Consider the following 20,446-nt stretch of genomic DNA (forward strand, 5'->3'; position numbering starts at 1 on the left):
AATATAGAGTGTAAGCTCACTGGGGCAGAGGCTGATGTGACTGATACACTCTCTGTAATGTGTGTGTACATGTGATAGGGAATATAGAGTGTAAGCTCACTGGGGCAGAGGCTGATGTGACTGATACTCTCTCTGTAATGTGTGTGTACGTGTGATAGGGAATATAGAGTGTAAGCTCACTGGGACAGGGGCTGATGTGACTGATACTCTCTCTGTAATGTGTGTGTACATGTGATAGGGAATATAGAGTGTAAGCTCACTGGGGCAGGGACTGATGTGACTGATACTCTCTGTAATGTGTGTACATGTGATAGGGAATATAGAGTGTAAGCTCACTGGGGCAGGGGCTGATGTGACTGATACACTCTGTAATGTGTGTACATGTGATAGGGAATATAGAGTGTAAGCTCACTGGGGCAGAGGCTGATGTGACTGATACTCTCTGTAATGTGTGTGTACATGTGATAGGGAATATAGAGTGTAAGCTCACTGGGGCAGAGGCTGATGTGACTGATACTCTCTGTAATGTGTGTACATGTGATAGGGAATATAGAGTGTAAGCTCACTGGGGCAGGGACTGATGTGACTGATACTCTCTCTGTAATGTGTGTGTACATGTGATAGGGAATATAGAGTGTAAGCTCACTGGGACAGGGGCTGATGTGACTGATACACTCTCTGTAATGTGTGTGTACATGTGATAGGGAATATAGAGTGTAAGCTCACTGGGGCAGAGGCTGATGTGACTGATACTCTCTCTGTAATGTGTGTGTGTACATGTGATAGGGAATATAGAGTGTAAGCTCACTGGGGCAGAGGCTGATGTGACTGATACTCTCTCTGTAATGTGTGTGTACATGTGATAGGGAATATAGAGTGTAAGCTCACTGGGGCAGGGGCTGATGTGACTGATACTCTCTGTAATGTGTGTACATGTGATAGGGAATATAGAGTGTAAGCTCACTGGGGCAGAGGCTGATGTGACTGATACACTCTCTGTAATGTGTGTGTACATGTGATAGGGAATATAGAGTGTAAGCTCACTGGGGCAGGGGCTGATGTGACTGATACTCTCTCTGTAATGTGTGTGTACATGTGATAGGGAATATAGAGTGTAAGCTCACTGGGGCAGAGGCTGATGTGACTGATACACTCTCTGTAATGTGTGTGTACATGTGATAGGGAATATAGAGTGTAAGCTCACTGGGGCAGGGGCTGATGTGACTGATACTCTCTCTGTAATGTGTGTGTACATGTGATAAGGAATATAGAGTGTAAGCTCACTGGGGCAGGGGCTGATGTGACTGATACTCTCTCTGTAATGTGTGTACATGTGATAGGGAATATAGAGTGTAAGATCACTGGGGCAGGGGCTGATGTGACTGATACTCTCTCTGTAATGTGTGTGTACATGTGATAGGGAATATAGAGTGTAAGCTCACTGGGGCAGAGGCTGATGTGACTGATACTCTCTCTGTAATGTGTGTGTACATGTGATAGGGAATATAGATTGTAAGATCACTGGGGCAGAGGCTGATGTGACTGATACACTCTCTGTAGTGTGTGTGTGTACATGTGATAGGGAATATAGAGTGTAAGCTCACTGGGGCAGGGGCTGATGTGACTGATACACTCTCTGTAATGTGTGTGTACATGTGATAGGGAATATAGAGTGTAAGCTCACTGGGGCAGGGGCTGATGTGACTGATACTCTCTTTGTAATGTGTGTGTACATGTGATAGGGAATATAGAGTGTAAGCTCACTGGGGCAGGGACTGATGTGACTGATACACTCTCTGTAATGTGTGTGTGTGTGTGTGTGTGTGTGTGTGTGTGTGTGTACATGTGATAGGGAATATAGAGTGTAAGCTCACTGGGGCAGGGGCTGATGTGACTGATACACTCTCTGTAATGTGTGTGTACATGTGATAGGGAATATAGAGTGTAAGCTCACTGGGGCAGAGGCTGATGTGACTGATACTCTCTCTGTAATGTGTGTGTACATGTGATAGGGAATATAGAGTGTAAGCTCACTGGGGCAGGGGCTGATGTGACTGATACTCTCTCTGTAATGTGTGTGTACATGTGATAGGGAATATAGAGTGTAAGCTCACTGGGGCAGGGACTGATGTGACTGATACACTCTCTGTAATGTGTGTGTGTGTGTGTGTGTGTGTGTGTGTGTGTGTGTGTGTGTGTGTGTGTGTGTGTGTACATGTGATAGGGAATATAGAGTGTAAGATCACTGGGGCAGGGGCTGATGTGACTGATACACTCTGTAATGTGTGTGTACATGTGATAGGGGATATAGAGTGTAAGCTCACTGGGGCAGAGGCTGATGTGACTGATACTCTCTCTGTAATGTGTGTGTACATGTGATAGGGAATATAGAGTGTAAGATCACTGGGGCAGAGGCTGATGTGACTGATACTCTGTAATGTGTGTGTACATGTGATAAGGAATATAGAGTGTAAGCTCACTGGGGCAGGGGCTGATGTGACTGATACACTCTGTAATGTGTGTGTACATGTGATAGGGAATATAGAGTGTAAGCTCACTGGGGCAGGGGCTGATGTGACTGATACACTCTCTGTAATGTGTGTGTACATGTGATAGGGAATATAGAGTGTAAGCTCACTGGGGCAGGGGCTAATGTGACTGATACTCTCTGTAATGTGTGTGTACATGTGATAGGGAATATAGAGTGTAAGCTCCACTGGGGCAGAGGCTGATGTGACTGATACTCTCTCTGTAATGTGTGTGTACATGTGATAGGGAATATAGAGTGTAAGCTCCACTGGGGCAGGGGCTGATGTGACTGATACACTCTCTGTAATGTGTGTGTACATGTGATAGGGAATATAGAGTGTAAGATCACTGGGGCAGAGGCTGATGTGACTGATACACTCTCTGTAATGTGTGTGTACATGTGATAGGGAATATAGAGTGTAAGCTCACTGGGGCAGAGGCTGATGTGACTGATACTCTCTCTGTAATGTGTGTGTACATGTGATAGGGAATATAGAGTGTAAGCTCACTGGGGCAGAGGCTGATGTGACTGATACTCTCTCTGTAATGTGTGTGTACATGTGATAGGGAATATAGAGTGTAAGCTCACTGGGGCAGGGGCTGATGTGACTGATACACTCTCTGTAATGTGTGTGTGTGTGTGTGTGTGTGTGTGTGTGTGTGTGTGTGTGTGTGTGTGTGTGTGTGTACATGTGATAGGGAATATAGAGTGTAAGCTCACTGGGGCAGGGGCTGATGTGACTGATACACTCTCTGTAATGTGTGTGTACATGTGATAGGGAATATAGATTGTAAGCTCACTGGGGCAGGGGCTGATGTGACTGATACACTCTCTGTAATGTGTGTGTACATGTGATAGGGAATATAGAGTGTAAGATCACTGGGGCAGGGGCTGATGTGACTGATACACTCTCTGTAATGTGTGTGTACATGTGATAGGGAATATAGAGTGTAAGCTCACTGGGACAGGGGCTGATGTGACTGATACTCTCTGTAATGTGTGTGTACATGTGATAGGGAATATAGAGTGTAAGCTCACTGGGGCAGGGGCTGATGTGACTGATACACTCTCTGTAATGTGTGTGTACATGTGATAGGGAATATAGATTGTAAGCTCACTGGGGCAGGGGCTGATGTGACTGATACACTCTCTGTAATGTGTGTGTGTACATGTGATAGGGAATATAGAGTGTAAGCTCACTGGGGCAGGGGCTGATGTGACTGATACACTCTCTGTAATGTGTGTGTACATGTGATAGGGAATATAGAGTGTAAGCTCACTGGGGCAGGGGCTGATGTGACTGATACACTCTCTGTAATGTGTGTGTGTGTGTGTGTGTGTGTGTGTGTGTGTGTGTGTGTGTGTACATGTGATAGGGAATATAGAGTGTAAGCTCACTGGGGCAGGGGCTGATGTGACTGATACTCTCTCTGTAATGTGTGTGTACATGTGGTAGGGAATATAGAGTGTAAGCTCACTGGGGCAGAGGCTGATGTGACTGATACTCTCTCTGTAATGTGTGTGTACATGTGATAGGGAATATAGAGTGTAAGATCACTGGGGCAGGGGCTGATGTGACTGATACTCTCTCTGTAATGTGTGTGTACATGTGATAGGGAATATAGAGTGTAAGCTCACTGGGGCAGAGGCTGATGTGACTGATACTCTCTGTAATGTGTGTACATGTGATAGGGAATATAGAGTGTAAGCTCACTGGGGCAGGGACTGATGTGACTGATACTCTCTCTGTAATGTGTGTGTACATGTGATAGGGAATATAGAGTGTAAGCTCACTGGGACAGGGGCTGATGTGACTGATACACTCTCTGTAATGTGTGTGTACATGTGATAAGGAATATAGAGTGTAAGCTCACTGGGGCAGGGGCTGATGTGACTGATACTCTCTCTGTAATGTGTGTGTACATGTGATAAGGAATATAGAGTGTAAGATCACTGGGGCAGGGGCTGATGTGACTGATACTCTCTCTGTAATGTGTGTGTACATGTGATAAGGAATATAGAGTGTAAGCTCACTGGGGCAGGGGCTGATGTGACTGATACTCTCTCTGTAATGTGTGTACATGTGATAGGGAATATAGAGTGTAAGATCACTGGGGCAGAGGCTGATGTGACTGATACTCTCTCTGTAATGTGTGTACATGTGATAGGGAATATAGAGTGTAAGCTCACTGGGGCAGGGGCTGATGTGACTGATACACTCTGTAATGTGTGTGTACATGTGATAGGGAATATAGAGTGTAAGATCACTGGGGCAGAGGCTGATGTGACTGATACACTCTCTGTAGTGTGTGTGTGTGTACATGTGATAGGGAATATAGAGTGTAAGCTCACTGGGGCAGGGGCTGATGTGACTGATACACTCTCTGTAATGTGTGTGTACATGTGATAGGGAATATAGAGTGTAAGCTCACTGGGGCAGGGGCTGATGTGACTGATACACTCTCTGTAATGTGTGTGTACATGTGATAGGGAATATAGATTGTAAGATCACTGGGGCAGAGGCTGATGTGACTGATACACTCTCTGTAGTGTGTGTGTGTACATGTGATAGGGAATATAGAGTGTAAGCTCACTGGGGCAGGGGCTGATGTGACTGATACACTCTCTGTAATGTGTGTGTACATGTGATAGGGAATATAGAGTGTAAGCTCACTGGGGCAGGGGCTGATGTGACTGATACACTCTCTGTAATGTGTGTGTACATGTGATAGGGAATATAGAGTGTAAGCTCACTGGGGCAGGGGCTGATGTGACTGATACTCTCTCTGTAATGTGTGTGTACATGTGATAGGGAATATAGAGTGTAAGCTCACTGGGGCAGGGACTGATGTGACTGATACACTCTCTGTAATGTGTGTGTACATGTGATAGGGAATATAGAGTGTAAGCTCACTGGGGCAGGGGCTGATGTGACTGATACTCTCTCTGTAATGTGTGTGTACATGTGATAGGGAATATAGAGTGTAAGCTCACTGGGGCAGGGGCTGATGTGACTGATACTCTCTCTGTAATGTGTGTGTACATGTGATAGGGAATATAGAGTGTAAGCTCACTGGGGCAGGGACTGATGTGACTGATATACTCTCTGTAATGTGTGTGTACATGTGATAGGGAATATAGAGTGTAAGCTCACTGGGACAGGGGCTGATGTGACTGATACACTCTCTGTAATGTGTGTGTACATGTGATAAGGAATATAGAGTGTAAGCTCACTGGGGCAGGGGCTGATGTGACTGATACTCTCTCTGTAATGTGTGTACATGTGATAAGGAATATAGAGTGTAAGCTCACTGGGGCAGGGGCTGATGTGACTGATACTCTCTCTGTAATGTGTGTACATGTGATAGGGAATATAGAGTGTAAGATCACTGGGGCAGAGGCTGATGTGACTGATACTCTCTCTGTAATGTGTGTGTACATGTGATAAGGAATATAGAGTGTAAGATCACTGGGGCAGGGGCTGATGTGACTGATACTCTCTCTGTAATGTGTGTGTACATGTGATAAGGAATATAGAGTGTAAGCTCACTGGGGCAGGGGCTGATGTGACTGATACTCTCTCTGTAATGTGTGTACATGTGATAGGGAATATAGAGTGTAAGATCACTGGGGCAGAGGCTGATGTGACTGATACTCTCTCTGTAATGTGTGTACATGTGATAGGGAATATAGAGTGTAAGCTCACTGGGGCAGGGGCTGATGTGACTGATACACTCTGTAATGTGTGTGTACATGTGATAGGGAATATAGAGTGTAAGATCACTGGGGCAGAGGCTGATGTGACTGATACACTCTCTGTAGTGTGTGTGTGTGTACATGTGATAGGGAATATAGAGTGTAAGCTCACTGGGGCAGGGGCTGATGTGACTGATACACTCTCTGTAATGTGTGTGTACATGTGATAGGGAATATAGAGTGTAAGCTCACTGGGGCAGGGGCTGATGTGACTGATACACTCTCTGTAATGTGTGTGTACATGTGATAGGGAATATAGATTGTAAGATCACTGGGGCAGAGGCTGATGTGACTGATACACTCTCTGTAGTGTGTGTGTGTACATGTGATAGGGAATATAGAGTGTAAGCTCACTGGGGCAGGGGCTGATGTGACTGATACACTCTCTGTAATGTGTGTGTACATGTGATAGGGAATATAGAGTGTAAGCTCACTGGGGCAGGGGCTGATGTGACTGATACACTCTCTGTAATGTGTGTGTACATGTGATAGGGAATATAGAGTGTAAGCTCACTGGGGCAGGGGCTGATGTGACTGATACTCTCTCTGTAATGTGTGTGTACATGTGATAGGGAATATAGAGTGTAAGCTCACTGGGGCAGGGACTGATGTGACTGATACACTCTCTGTAATGTGTGTGTGTGTGTGTGTGTGTGTGTGTGTGTGTGTGTGTGTGTGTGTGTGTGTGTGTGTGTGTGTGTGTGTGTACATGTGATAGGGAATATAGAGTGTAAGCTCACTGGGGCAGGGGCTGATGTGACTGATACTCTCTCTGTAATGTGTGTGTACATGTGATAGGGAATATAGAGTGTAAGCTCACTGGGGCAGGGGCTGATGTGACTGATACACTCTCTGTAATGTGTGTGTACATGTGATAGGGAATATAGAGTGTAAGCTCACTGGGGCAGGGGCTGATGTGACTGATACTCTCTCTGTAATGTGTGTGTACATGTGATAGGGAATATAGAGTGTAAGCTCACTGGGGCAGGGACTGATGTGACTGATACACTCTCTGTAATGTGTGTGTGTGTACACATGTGATAGGGAATATAGAGTGTAAGCTCACTGGGGCAGGGGCTGATGTGACTGATACACTCTCTGTAATGTGTGTGTACATGTGATAGGGAATATAGAGTGTAAGATCACTGGGGCAGAGGCTGATGTGACTGATACTCTCTCTGTAATGTGTGTGTGTACATGTGATAGGGAATATAGAGTGTAAGCTCCACTGGGGCAGAGGCTGATGTGACTGATACTCTCTGTAATGTGTGTGTACATGTGATAGGGAATATAGAGTGTAAGCTCCACTGGGGCAGGGGCTGATGTGACTGATACTCTCTCTGTAATGTGTGTGTGTACATGTGATAGGGAATATAGAGTGTAAGCTCACTGGGGCAGAGGCTGATGTGACTGATACTCTCTCTGTAATGTGTGTGTACATGTGATAGGGAATATAGAGTGTAAGATCACTGGGGCAGGGGCTGATGTGACTGATACACTCTCTGTAATGTGTGTGTACATGTGATAGGGAATATAGAGTGTAAGCTCACTGGGGCAGGGGCTGATGTGACTGATACTCTCTCTGTAATGTGTGTGTACATGTGATAGGGAATATAGAGTGTAAGATCACTGGGGCAGGGGCTGATGTGACTGATACTCTCTCTGTAATGTGTGTGTACATGTGATAGGGAATATAGAGTGTAAGATCACTGGGGCAGGGGCTGATGTGACTGATACTCTCTCTGTAATGTGTGTGTACATGTGATAGGGAATATAGAGTGTAAGCTCACTGGGGCAGGGGCTGATGTGACTGATACACTCTCTGTAATGTGTGTGTGTGTGTACATGTGATAGGGAATATAGAGTGTAAGCTCACTGGGGCAGGGGCTGATGTGACTGATACTCTATCTGTAATGTGTGTACATGTGATAGGGAATATAGATTGTAAGCTCACTGGGGCAGGGGCTGATGTGACTGATACACTCTCTGTAATGTGTGTGTACATGTGATAGGGAATATAGATTGTAAGCTCACTGGGGCAGGGGCTGATGTGACTGATACACTCTCTGTAATGTGTGTGTACATGTGATAGGGAATATAGAGTGTAAGCTCACTGGGGCAGGGGCTGATGTGACTGATACACTCTCTGTAATGTGTGTGTACATGTGATAGGGAATATAGATTGTAAGCTCACTGGGGCAGGGGCTGATGTGACTGATACACTCTCTGTAATGTGTGTGTACATGTGATAGGGAATATAGATTGTAAGCTCACTGGGGCAGGGGCTGATGTGACTGATACACTCTCTGTAATGTGTGTGTACATGTGATAGGGAATATAGAGTGTAAGATCACTGGGGCAGGGGCTGATGTGACTGATACACTCTCTGTAATGTGTGTGTACATGTGATAGGGAATATAGAGTGTAAGCTCACTGGGACAGGGGCTGATGTGACTGATACTCTCTGTAATGTGTGTGTACATGTGATAGGGAATATAGAGTGTAAGCTCACTGGGGCAGGGGCTGATGTGACTGATACACTCTCTGTAATGTGTGTGTACATGTGATAGGGAATATAGAGTGTAAGCTCACTGGGGCAGGGGCTGATGTGACTGATACACTCTCTGTAATGTGTGTGTGTGTGTGTGTGTGTGTGTGTGTGTGTGTGTGTGTGTGTGTGTGTGTGTGTGTGTACATGTGATAGGGAATATAGAGTGTAAGCTCACTGGGGCAGGGGCTGATGTGACTGATACTCTCTCTGTAATGTGTGTGTACATGTGATAGGAAATATAGAGTGTAAGCTCACTGGGGCAGGGGCTGATGTGACTGATACACTCTCTGTAATGTGTGTGTGTGTACATGTGATAGGGAATATAAAGTGTAAGCTCACTGGGGCAGAGGCTGATGTGACTGATACACTCTCTGTAATGTGTGTGTACATGTGATAGGGAATATAGAGTGTAAGATCACTGGGGCAGGGGCTGATGTGACTGATACACTCTCTGTAATGTGTGTGTACATGTGATAGGGAATATAGAGTGTAAGCTCACTGGGGCAGGGGCTGATGTGACTGATACACTCTCTGTAATGTGTGTGTACATGTGATAGGGAATATAGAGTGTAAGATCACTGGGGCAGAGGCTGATGTGACTGATACACTCTCTGTAATGTGTGTGTACATGTGATAGGGAATATAGAGTGTAAGCTCACTGGGGCAGGGGCTGATGTGACTGATACACTCTCTGTAATGTGTGTGTACATGTGATAGGGAATATAGAGTGTAAGATCACTGGGGCAGAGGCTGATGTGACTGATACACTCTCTGTAATGTGTGTACATGTGATAGGGAATATAGAGTGTAAGCTCACTGGGGCAGGGGCTGATGTGACTGATACTCTCTCTGTAATGTGTGTGTACATGTGATAGGGAATATAGAGTGTAAGCTCACTGGGGCAGGGGCTGATGTGACTGATACTCTCTCTGTAATGTGTGTGTACATGTTATAGGGAATATAGAGTGTAAGCTCACTGGGGCAGGGGCTGATGTGACTGATACACTCTCTGTAATGTGTGTGTACATGTGATAGGGAATATAGAGTGTAAGCTCACTGGGGCAGAGGCTGATGTGACTGATACTCTCTCTGTAATGTGTGTGTACATGTGATAGGGAATATAGAGTGTAAGCTCACTGGGGCAGGGGCTGATGTGACTGATACACTCTCTGTAATGTGTGTACATTGATAGGGAATATAGAGTGTAAGCTCACTGGGGCAGAGGCTGATGTGACTGATACTCTCTCTGTAATGTGTGTGTACATGTGATAGGGAATATAGAGTGTAAGCTCACTGGGGCAGAGGCTAATGTGACTGATACTCTATGTAATGTGTGTGTACATGTGATAGGGAATATAGAGTGTAAGATCACTGGGGCAGAGGCTGATGTGACTGATACACTCTCTGTAATGTGTGTGTACATGTGATAGGGAATATAGAGTGTAAGCTCACTGGGGCAGGGGCTGATGTGACTGATACACTCTCTGTAATGTGTGTGTACATGTGATAGGGAATATAGAGTGTAAGCTCACTGGGGCAGAGGCTGATGTGACTGATACTCTCTGTAATGTGTGTGTACATGTGATAGGGAATATAGAGTGTAAGATCACTGGGGCAGGGGCTGATGTGACTGATACTCTCTCTGTAATGTGTGTGTACATGTGATAGGGAATATAGAGTGTAAGCTCACTGGGGCAGGGGCTGATGTGACTGATACTCTCTCTGTAATGTGTGTGTACATGTGATAGGGAATATAGAGTGTAAGCTCACTGGGGCAGGGGCTGATGTGACTGATACTCTCTCTGTAATGTGTGTGTACATGTGATAGGGAATATAGAGTGTAAGCTCACTGGGGCAGGGGCTGATGTGACTGATACTCTCTCTGTAATGTGTGTGTACATGTGATAGGGAATATAGAGTGTAAGCTCACTGGGGCAGGGGCTGATGTGACTGATACTCTCTCTGTAATGTGTGTGTACATGTGATAGGGAATATAGAGTGTAAGATCACTGGGGCAGGGGCTGATGTGACTGATACACTCTCTGTAATGTGTGTGTACATGTGATAGGGGATATAGAGTGTAAGATCACTGGGGCAGGGACTGATGTGACTGATACTCTCTCTGTAATGTGTGTGTACATGTGATAGGGAATATAGAGTGTAAGCTCACTGGGGCAGAGGCTGATGTGACTGATACACTCTCTGTAATGTGTGTGTACATGTGATAGGGAATATAGAGTGTAAGCTCACTGGGGCAGAGGCTGATGTGACTGATACTCTCTCTGTAATGTGTGTGTACATGTGATAGGGAATATAGAGTGTAAGCTCACTGGGGCAGAGGCTGATGTGACTGATACTCTATGTAATGTGTGTGTACATGTGATAGGGAATATAGAGTGTAAGATCACTGGGGCAGAGGCTGATGTGACTGATACTCTATGTAATGTGTGTGTACATGTGATAGGGAATATAGAGTGTAAGATCACTGGGGCAGGGGCTGATGTGACTGATACACTCTCTGTAATGTGTGTGTACATGTGATAGGGAATATAGAGTGTAAGCTCACTGGGGCAGGGGCTGATGTGACTGATACACTCTCTGTAATGTGTGTGTACATGTGATAGGGAATATAGAGTGTAAGCTCACTGGGGCAGAGGCTGATGTGACTGATACTCTCTGTAATGTGTGTGTACATGTGATAGGGAATATAGAGTGTAAGCTCACTGGGGCAGGGGCTGATGTGACTGATACTCTCTCTGTAATGTGTGTGTACATGTGATAGGGAATATAGAGTGTAAGCTCACTGGGGCAGGGGCTGATGTGACTGATACTCTCTCTGTAATGTGTGTGTACATGTGATAGGGAATATAGAGTGTAAGCTCACTGGGGCAGAGGCTGATGTGACTGATACTCTCTGTAATGTGTGTACATGTGATAGGGAATATAGAGTGTAAGCTCACCGGGGCAGAGGCTGATGTGACTGATACTCTCTCTGTAATGTGTGTGTACATGTGATAGGGAATATAGAGTGTAAGATCACTGGGGCAGAGGCTGATGTGACTGATACACTCTCTGTAATGTGTGTACATGTGATAGGGAATATAGAGTGTAAGATCACTGGGGCAGAGGCTGATGTGACTGATACACTCTCTGTAATGTGTGTGTACATGTGATAGGGAATATAGAGTGTAAGCTCACTGGGGCAGGGGCTGATGTGACTGATACACTCTCTGTAATGTGTGTGTACATGTGATAGGGAATATAGAGTGTAAGATCACTGGGGCAGAGGCTGATGTGACTGATACACTCTCTGTAATGTGTGTACATGTGATAGGGAATATAGAGTGTAAGCTCACTGGGGCAGGGGCTGATGTGACTGATACACTCTCTGTAATGTGTGTGTACATGTGATAGGGAATATAGAGTGTAAGCTCACTGGGGCAGGGGCTGATGTGACTGATACACTCTCTGTAATGTGTGTGTACATGTGATAGGGAATATAGAGTGTAAGCTCACTGGGGCAGAGGCTGATGTGACTGATACTCTCTGTAATGTGTGTACATGTGATAGGGAATATAGAGTGTAAGCTCACTGGGGCGGGGGCTGATGTGACGGATACTCTCTCTGTAATGTGTGTGTACATGTGATAGGGAATATAGAGTGTAAGCTCACTGGGGCAGAGGCTGATGTGACTGATACACTCTCTGTAATGTGTGTGTACATGTGATAGGGAATATAGAGTGTAAGCTCACTGGGGCGGGGGCTGATGTGACTGATACTCTCTCTGTAATGTGTGTGTACATGTGATAGGGAATATAGAGTGTAAGCTCACTGGGGCAGAGGCTGATGTGACTGATACACTCTCTGTAATGTGTGTGTACATGTGATAGGGAATATAGAGTGTAAGCTCACTGGGGCAGGGACTGATGTGACTGATACTCTCTCTGTAATGTGTGTGTACATGTGATAGGGAATATAGAGTGTAAGCTCACTGGGGCAGGGGCTGATGTGACTGATACTCTCTCTGTAATGTGTGTGTACATGTGATCGGGAATATAGAGTGTAAGCTCACTGGGGCAGAGGCTGATGTGACTGATACACTCTCTGTAATGTGTGTACATGTGATAGGGAATATAGAGTGTAAGATCACTGGGGCAGAGGCTGATGTGACTGATACTCTCTCTGTAATGTGTGTGTACATGTGATAGGGAATATAGAGTGTAAGCTCACTGGGGCAGGGGCTGATGTGACTGATACTCTCTCTGTAATGTGTGTGTACATGTGATCGGGAATATAGAGTGTAAGCTCACTGGGGCAGAGGCTGATGTGACTGATACACTCTCTGTAATGTGTGTACATGTGATAGGGAATATAGAGTGTAAGATCACTGGGGCAGGGACTGATGTGACTGATACTCTCTCTGTAATGTGTGTGTACATGTGATAGGGAATATAGAGTGTAAGCTCACTGGGGCAGGGACTGATGTGACTGATACTCTCTCTGTAATGTGTGTGTACATGTGATAGGGAATATAGAGTGTAAGCTCACTGGGGCAGGGGCTGATGTGACTGATACACTCTCTGTAATGTGTGTGTGTACATGTGATAGGGAATATAGAGTGTAAGATCACTGGGGCAGAGGCTGATGTGACTGATACACTCTCTGTAATGTGTGTGTACATGTGATAGGGAATATAGAGTGTAAGCTCACTGGGGCAGGGGCTGATGTGACTGATACTCTCTGTAATGTGTGTGTGTACATGTGATAGGGAATATAGAGTGTAAGCTCACTGGGGCAGGGGCTGATGTGACTGATACTCTCTCTGTAATGTGTGTGTACATGTGATAGGGAATATAGAGTGTAAGCTCACTGGGGCAGGGGCTGATGTGACTGATACTCTCTGTAATGTGTGTGTACATGTGATAGGGAATATAGAGTGTAAGATCACTGGGGCAGAGGCTGATGTGACTGATACACTCTCTGTAATGTGTGTGTACATGTGATAGGGAATATAGAGTGTAAGCTCACTGGGGCAGGGGCTGATGTGACTGATACTCTCTCTGTAATGTGTGTGTACATGTGATAGGGAATATAGAGTGTAAGCTCACTGGGGCAGGGGCTGATGTGACTGATACACTCTCTGTAATGTGTGTGTACATGTGATAGGGAATATAGAGTGTAAGATCACTGGGGCAGGGGCTGATGTGACTGATACTCTCTCTGTAATGTGTGTGTACATGTGATAGGGAATATAGAGTGTAAGCTCACTGGGGCAGGGGCTGATGTGACTGATATACTCTCTGTAATGTGTGTGTACATGTGATAGGGAATATAGAGTGTAAGATCACTGGGGCAGAGGCTGATGTGACTGATACACTCTCTGTAATGTGTGTGTACATGTGATAGGGAATATAGAGTGTAAGCTCACTGGGACAGGGGCTGATGTGACTGATACTCTCTGTAATGTGTGTGTACATGTGATAGGGAATATAGAGTGTAAGCTCACTGGGGCAGGGGCTGATGTGACTGATACACTCTCTGTAATGTGTGTGTACATGTGATAGGGAATATAGATTGTATGCTCACTGGGGCAGGGGCTGATGTGACTGATACACTCTCTGTAATGTGTGTGTGTACATGTGATAGGGAATATAGAGTGTAAGCTCACTGGGGCAGGGGCTGATGTGACTGATACACTCTCTGTAATGTGTGTGTACATGTGATAGGGAATATAGAGTGTAAGCTCACTGGGGCAGGGGCTGATGTGACTGATACTCTCTCTGTAATGTGTGTGTACATGTGATAGGGAATATAGAGTGTAAGCTCACTGGGGCAGGGGCTAATGTGACTGATACACTCTCTGTAATGTGTGTGTACATGTGATAGGGAATATAGAGTGTAAGATCACTGGGGCAGGGGCTGATGTGACTGATACACTCTCTGTAATGTGTGTGTACATGTGATAGGGAATATAGAGTGTAAGCTCACTGGGGCAGGGGCTGATGTGACTGATACACTCTCTGTAATGTGTGTGTACATGTGATAGGGAATATAGAGTGTAAGATCACTGGGGCAGAGGCTGATGTGACTGATACACTCTCTGTAATGTGTGTGTACATGTGATAGGGAATATAGAGTGTAAGCTCACTGGGGCAGGGGCTGATGTGACTGATACACTCTCTGTAATGTGTGTGTACATGTGATAGGGAATATAGAGTGTAAGCTCACTGGGGCAGAGGCTGATGTGACTGATACTCTCTCTGTAATGTGTGTGTACATGTGATAGGGAATATAGAGTGTAAGCTCACTGGGGCAGAGGCTGATGTGACTGATACTCTCTCTGTAATGTGTGTGTACATGTGATATGGAATATAGAGTGTAAGCTCACTGGGGCCGGGGCTGATGTGACTGATACTCTCTCTGTAATGTGTGTGTACATGTGATAGGGAATATAGAGTGTAAGCTCACTGGGGCAGAGGCTGATGTGAATGATACTCTCTGTAATGTGTGTACATGTGATAGGGAATATAGAGTGTAAGCTCACTGGGGCAGAGGCTGATGTGACTGATACTCTCTCTGTAGTGTGTGTGTACATGTGATAGGGAATATAGAGTGTAAGCTCACTGGGGCAGGGACTGATGTGACTGATACACTCTCTGTAGTGTGTGTGTACATGTGATAGGGAATATAGAGTGTAAGCTCACTGGGGCAGAGGCTGATGTGACTGATACACTCTCTGTAATGTGTGTGTACATGTGATAGGGAATATAGAGTGTAAGCTCACTGGGGCAGGGACTGATGTGACTGATACACTCTCTGTAATGTGTGTGTGTACATGTGATAGGGAATATAGATTGTAAGCTCACTGGGGCAGGGGCTGATGTGACTGATACACTCTCTGTAATGTGTGTGTACATGTGATAGGGAATATAGATTGTAAGCTCACTGGGGCAGGGGCTGATGTGACGGATACTCTCTCTGTAATGTGTGTGTGTACATGTGATAGGGAATATAGAGTGTAAGCTCACTGGGGCAGGGGCTGATGTGACTGATACTCTCTGTAATGTGTGTGTACATGTGATAGGGAATATAGAGTGTAAGCTCACTGGGGCAGGGGCTGATGTGACTGATACACTCTCTGTAATGTGTGTGTACATGTGATAGGGAATATAGATTGTAAGCTCACTGGGGCAGGGGCTGATGTGACTGATACACTCTCTGTAATGTGTGTGTGTACATGTGATAGGAAATATAGAGTGTAAGCTCACTGGGGCAGGGGCTGATGTGACTGATACACTCTCTGTAATGTGTGTGTACATGTGATAGGGAATATAGATTGTAAGCTCACTGGGGCAGGGGCTGATGTGACGGATACTCTCTCTGTAATGTGTGTGTACATGTGATAGGGAATATAGAGTGTAAGCTCACTGGGGCAGGGGCTGATGTGACTGATACTCTCTGTAATGTGTGTGTACATGTGATAGGGAATATAGAGTGTAAGCTCACTGGGGCAGGGGCTGATGTGACTGATACACTCTCTGTAATGTGTGTGTACATGTGATAGGGAATATAGATTGTAAGCTCACTGGGGCAGGGGCTGATGTGACTGATACACTCTCTGTAATGTGTGTGTGTACATGTGATAGGAAATATAGAGTGTAAGCTCACTGGGGCAGGGGCTGATGTGACTGATACACTCTCTGTAATGTGTGTGTACATGTGATAGGGAATATAGAGTGTAAGCTCACTGGGGCAGGGGCTGATGTGACTGATACACTCTCTGTAATGTGTGTGTACATGTGATAGGAAATATAGAGTGTAAGCTCACTGGGGCAGGGGCTGATGTGACTGATACACTCTCTGTAATGTGTGTGTACATGTGATAGGAAATATAGAGTGTAAGCTCACTGGGGCAGGGGCTGATGTGACTGATACACTCTCTGTAATGTGTGTGTACATGTGATAGGGAATATAGAGTGTAAGCTCACTGGGGCAGGGGCTGATGTGACTGATACACTCTCTGTAATGTGTGTGTACATGTGATAGGAAATATAGAGTGTAAGCTCACTGGGGCAGGGGCTGATGTGACTGATACACTCTCTGTAATGTGTGTGTACATGTGATAGGGAATATAGAGTGTAAGCTCACTGGGGCAGGGGCTGATGTGACTGATACACTCTCTGTAATGTGTGTGTACATGTGATAGGAAATATAGAGTGTAAGCTCACTGGGGCAGGGGCTGATGTGACTGATACTCTCTCTGTAATGTGTGTGTACATGTGATAGGGAATATAGAGTGTAAGCTCACTGGGGCAGGGGCTGATGTGACTGATACTCTCTCTGTAATGTGTGTGTACATGTGATAGGGAATATAGAGTGTAAGCTCACTGGGGCAGAGGCTGATGTGACTGATACTCTCTGTAATGTGTGTACATGTGATAGGGAATATAGAGTGTAAGCTCACTGGGGCAGAGGCTGATGTGACTGATACTCTCTCTGTAATGTGTGTGTACATGTGATAGGGAATATAGAGTGTAAGCTCACTGGGGCAGAGGCTGATGTGACTGATACACTCTCTGTAATGTGTGTGTACATGTGATAGGGAATATAGAGTGTAAGATCACTGGGGCAGAGGCTGATGTGACTGATACTCTCTCTGTAATGTGTGTGTGTACATGTGATAGGGAATATAGAGTGTAAGCTCACTGGGGCAGGGGCTGATGTGACTGATACACTCTCTGTAATGTGTGTGTACATGTGATAGGGAATATAGAGTGTAAGCTCACTGGGGCAGGGGCTGATGTGACTGATACTCTCTGTAATGTGTGTGTACATGTGATAGGGAATATAGAGTGTAAGCTCACTGGGGCAGAGGCTGATGTGACTGATACTCTCTCTGTAATGTGTGTGTACATGTGATAGGGAATATAGAGTGTAAGCTCACTGGGGCAGGGGCTGATGTGACTGATACACTCTGTAATGTGTGTATACATGTGATGGGGAATATAGAGTGTAAGCTCACTGGGGCAGAGGCTGATGTGACTGATACACTCTCTGTAATGTGTGTACATGTGATAGGGAATATAGAGTGTAAGATCACTGGGGCAGGGGCTGATGTGACTGATACTCTCTCTGTAATGTGTGTGTACATGTGATAGGGAATATAGAGTGTAAGCTCACTGGGGCAGAGGCTGATGTGACTGATACTCTCTGTAATGTGTGTGTACATGTGATAGGGAATATAGAGTGTAAGCTCACTGGGACAGGGGCTGATGTGACTGATACACTCTGTAATGTGTGTGTACATGTGATAGGGAATATAGATTGTAAGCTCACTGGGGCAGAGGCTGATGTGACTGATACTCTCTCTGTAATGTGTGTGTACATGTGATAGGGAATATAGAGTGTAAGATCACTGGGGCAGGGACTGATGTGACTGATACTCTCTCTGTAATGTGTGTGTACATGTGATAGGGAATATAGAGTGTAAGATCACTGGGGCAGGGGCTGATGTGACTGATACTCTCTCTGTAATGTGTGTGTACATGTGATAGGGAATATAGATTGTAAGCTCACTGGGGCAGAGGCTGATGTGACTGATACTCTCTCTGTAATGTGTGTGTACATGTGATAGGGAATATAGAGTGTAAGCTCACTGGGGCAGAGGCTGATGTGACTGATACTCTCTGTAATGTGTGTGTACATGTGATAGGGAATATAGAATGTAAGCTCACTGGGGCAGAGGCTGATGTGACTGATACTCTCTCTGTAATGTGTGTACATGTGATAAGGAATATAGAGTGTAAGATCACTGGGGCAGAGGCTGATGTGACTGATGCCCTCTCTGTAATGTGTGTATACATGTGATAGGGAATATAGAGTGTAAGCTCACTGGGGCAGAGGCTGATGTGACTGATACTCTCTCTGTAATGTGTGTGTACATGTGATAGGGAATATAGAGTGTAAGCTCACTGGGGCAGGGGCTGATGTGACTGATACACTCTCTGTAATGTGTGTGTACATGTGATATGGAATATAGAGTGTAAGCTCACTGGGGCAGGGGCTGATGTGACTGATACACTCTGTAATGTGTGTGTACATGTGATAGGGAATATAGAGTGTAAGCTCATTGGGGCAGGGGCTGATGTGACTGATACTCTCTCTGTAATGTGTGTGTGTACATGTGATAGGGAATATAGAGTGTAAGCTCACTGGGGCAGGGGCTGATGTGACTGATACTCTCTGTAATGTGTGTACATGTGATAGGGAATATAGAGTGTAAGATCACTGGGGCAGAGGCTGATGTGACTGATACACTCTCTGTAATGTGTGTGTACATGTGATAGGGAATATAGAGTGTAAGCTCATTGGGGCAGGGGCTGATGTGACTGATACTCTCTCTGTAATGTGTGTGTGTACATGTGATAGGGAATATAGAGTGTAAGCTCACTGGGGCAGAGGCTGTTGTGACTGATACTCTCTCTGTAATGTGTGTACATGTGATAGGGAATATAGAGTGTAAGCTCACTGGGGCAGGGGCTGATGTGACTGATACTCTCTGTAATGTGTGTGTACATGTGATAGGGAATATAGAGTGTAAGCTCACTGGGGCAGGGACTGATGTGACTGATACACTCTCTGTAATGTGTGTGTACATGTGATAGGGAATATAGAGTGTAAGCTCACTGGGGCAGAGGCTGATGTGACTGATACTCTCTGTAATGTGTGTGTACATGTGATAGGGAATATAGAGTGTAAGCTCACTGGGGCAGGGGCTGATGTGACTGATACTCTCTCTGTAATGTGTGTGTACATGTGATAGGGAATATAGAGTGTAAGCTCACTGGGGCAGGGGCTGATGTGACTGATACTCTCTCTGTAATGTGTGTACATGTGATAGGGAATATAGAGTGTAAGCTCACTGGGGCAGAGGCTGATGTGACTGATACTCTCTCTGTAATGTGTGTGTACATGTGATAGGGAATATAGAGTGTAAGATCACTGGGGCAGGGGCTGATGTGACTGATACTCTCTGTAATGTGTGTGTACATGTGATAGGGAATATAGAGTGTAAGCTCACTGGGGCAGAGGCTGATGTGACTGATACACTCTCTGTAATGTGTGTACATGTGATAGGGAATATAGAGTGTAAGATCACTGGGGCAGAGGCTGATGTGACTGATACACTCTCTGTAATGTGTGTGTACATGTGATAGGGAATATAGAGTGTAAGCTCACTGGGGCAGAGGCTGATGTGACTGATACACTCTCTGTAATGTGTGTGTACATGTGATAGGGAATATAGAGTGTAAGCTCACTGGGGCAGAGGCAGATGTGATTGATACACTCTCTGTAATGTGTGTGTACATGTGATAGGGAATATAGAGTGTAAGCTCACTGGGGCAGAGGCTGATGTGACTGATACTCTCTCTGTAATGTGTGTGTACATGTGATAGGGAATATAGAGTGTAAGCTCACTGGGGCAGAGGCTGATGTGACTGATACACTCTCTGTAATGTGTGTGTACATGTGATAGGGAATATAGAGTGTAAGCTCACTGGGGCAGAGGCTGATGTGACTGATACTCTCTCTGTAATGTGTGTACATGT

At 45.4% G+C, this 20,446-nt stretch overlaps 1 protein-coding gene across 4 annotated transcripts in view; it reads left to right on the top strand.

Moving 5' to 3' along the window:
- Window positions 1-20,446, top strand: part of CBS (cystathionine beta-synthase) — a 224,249-nt gene that overhangs the window by 98,054 nt on the left and 105,749 nt on the right. The window lies entirely within an intron of this gene.

The sequence above is a fragment of the Pseudophryne corroboree genome, chromosome 2 (genome assembly GCF_028390025.1).
Source record: "Pseudophryne corroboree isolate aPseCor3 chromosome 2, aPseCor3.hap2, whole genome shotgun sequence".
Classification (NCBI taxonomy): Eukaryota; Metazoa; Chordata; class Amphibia; order Anura; family Myobatrachidae; genus Pseudophryne; species Pseudophryne corroboree.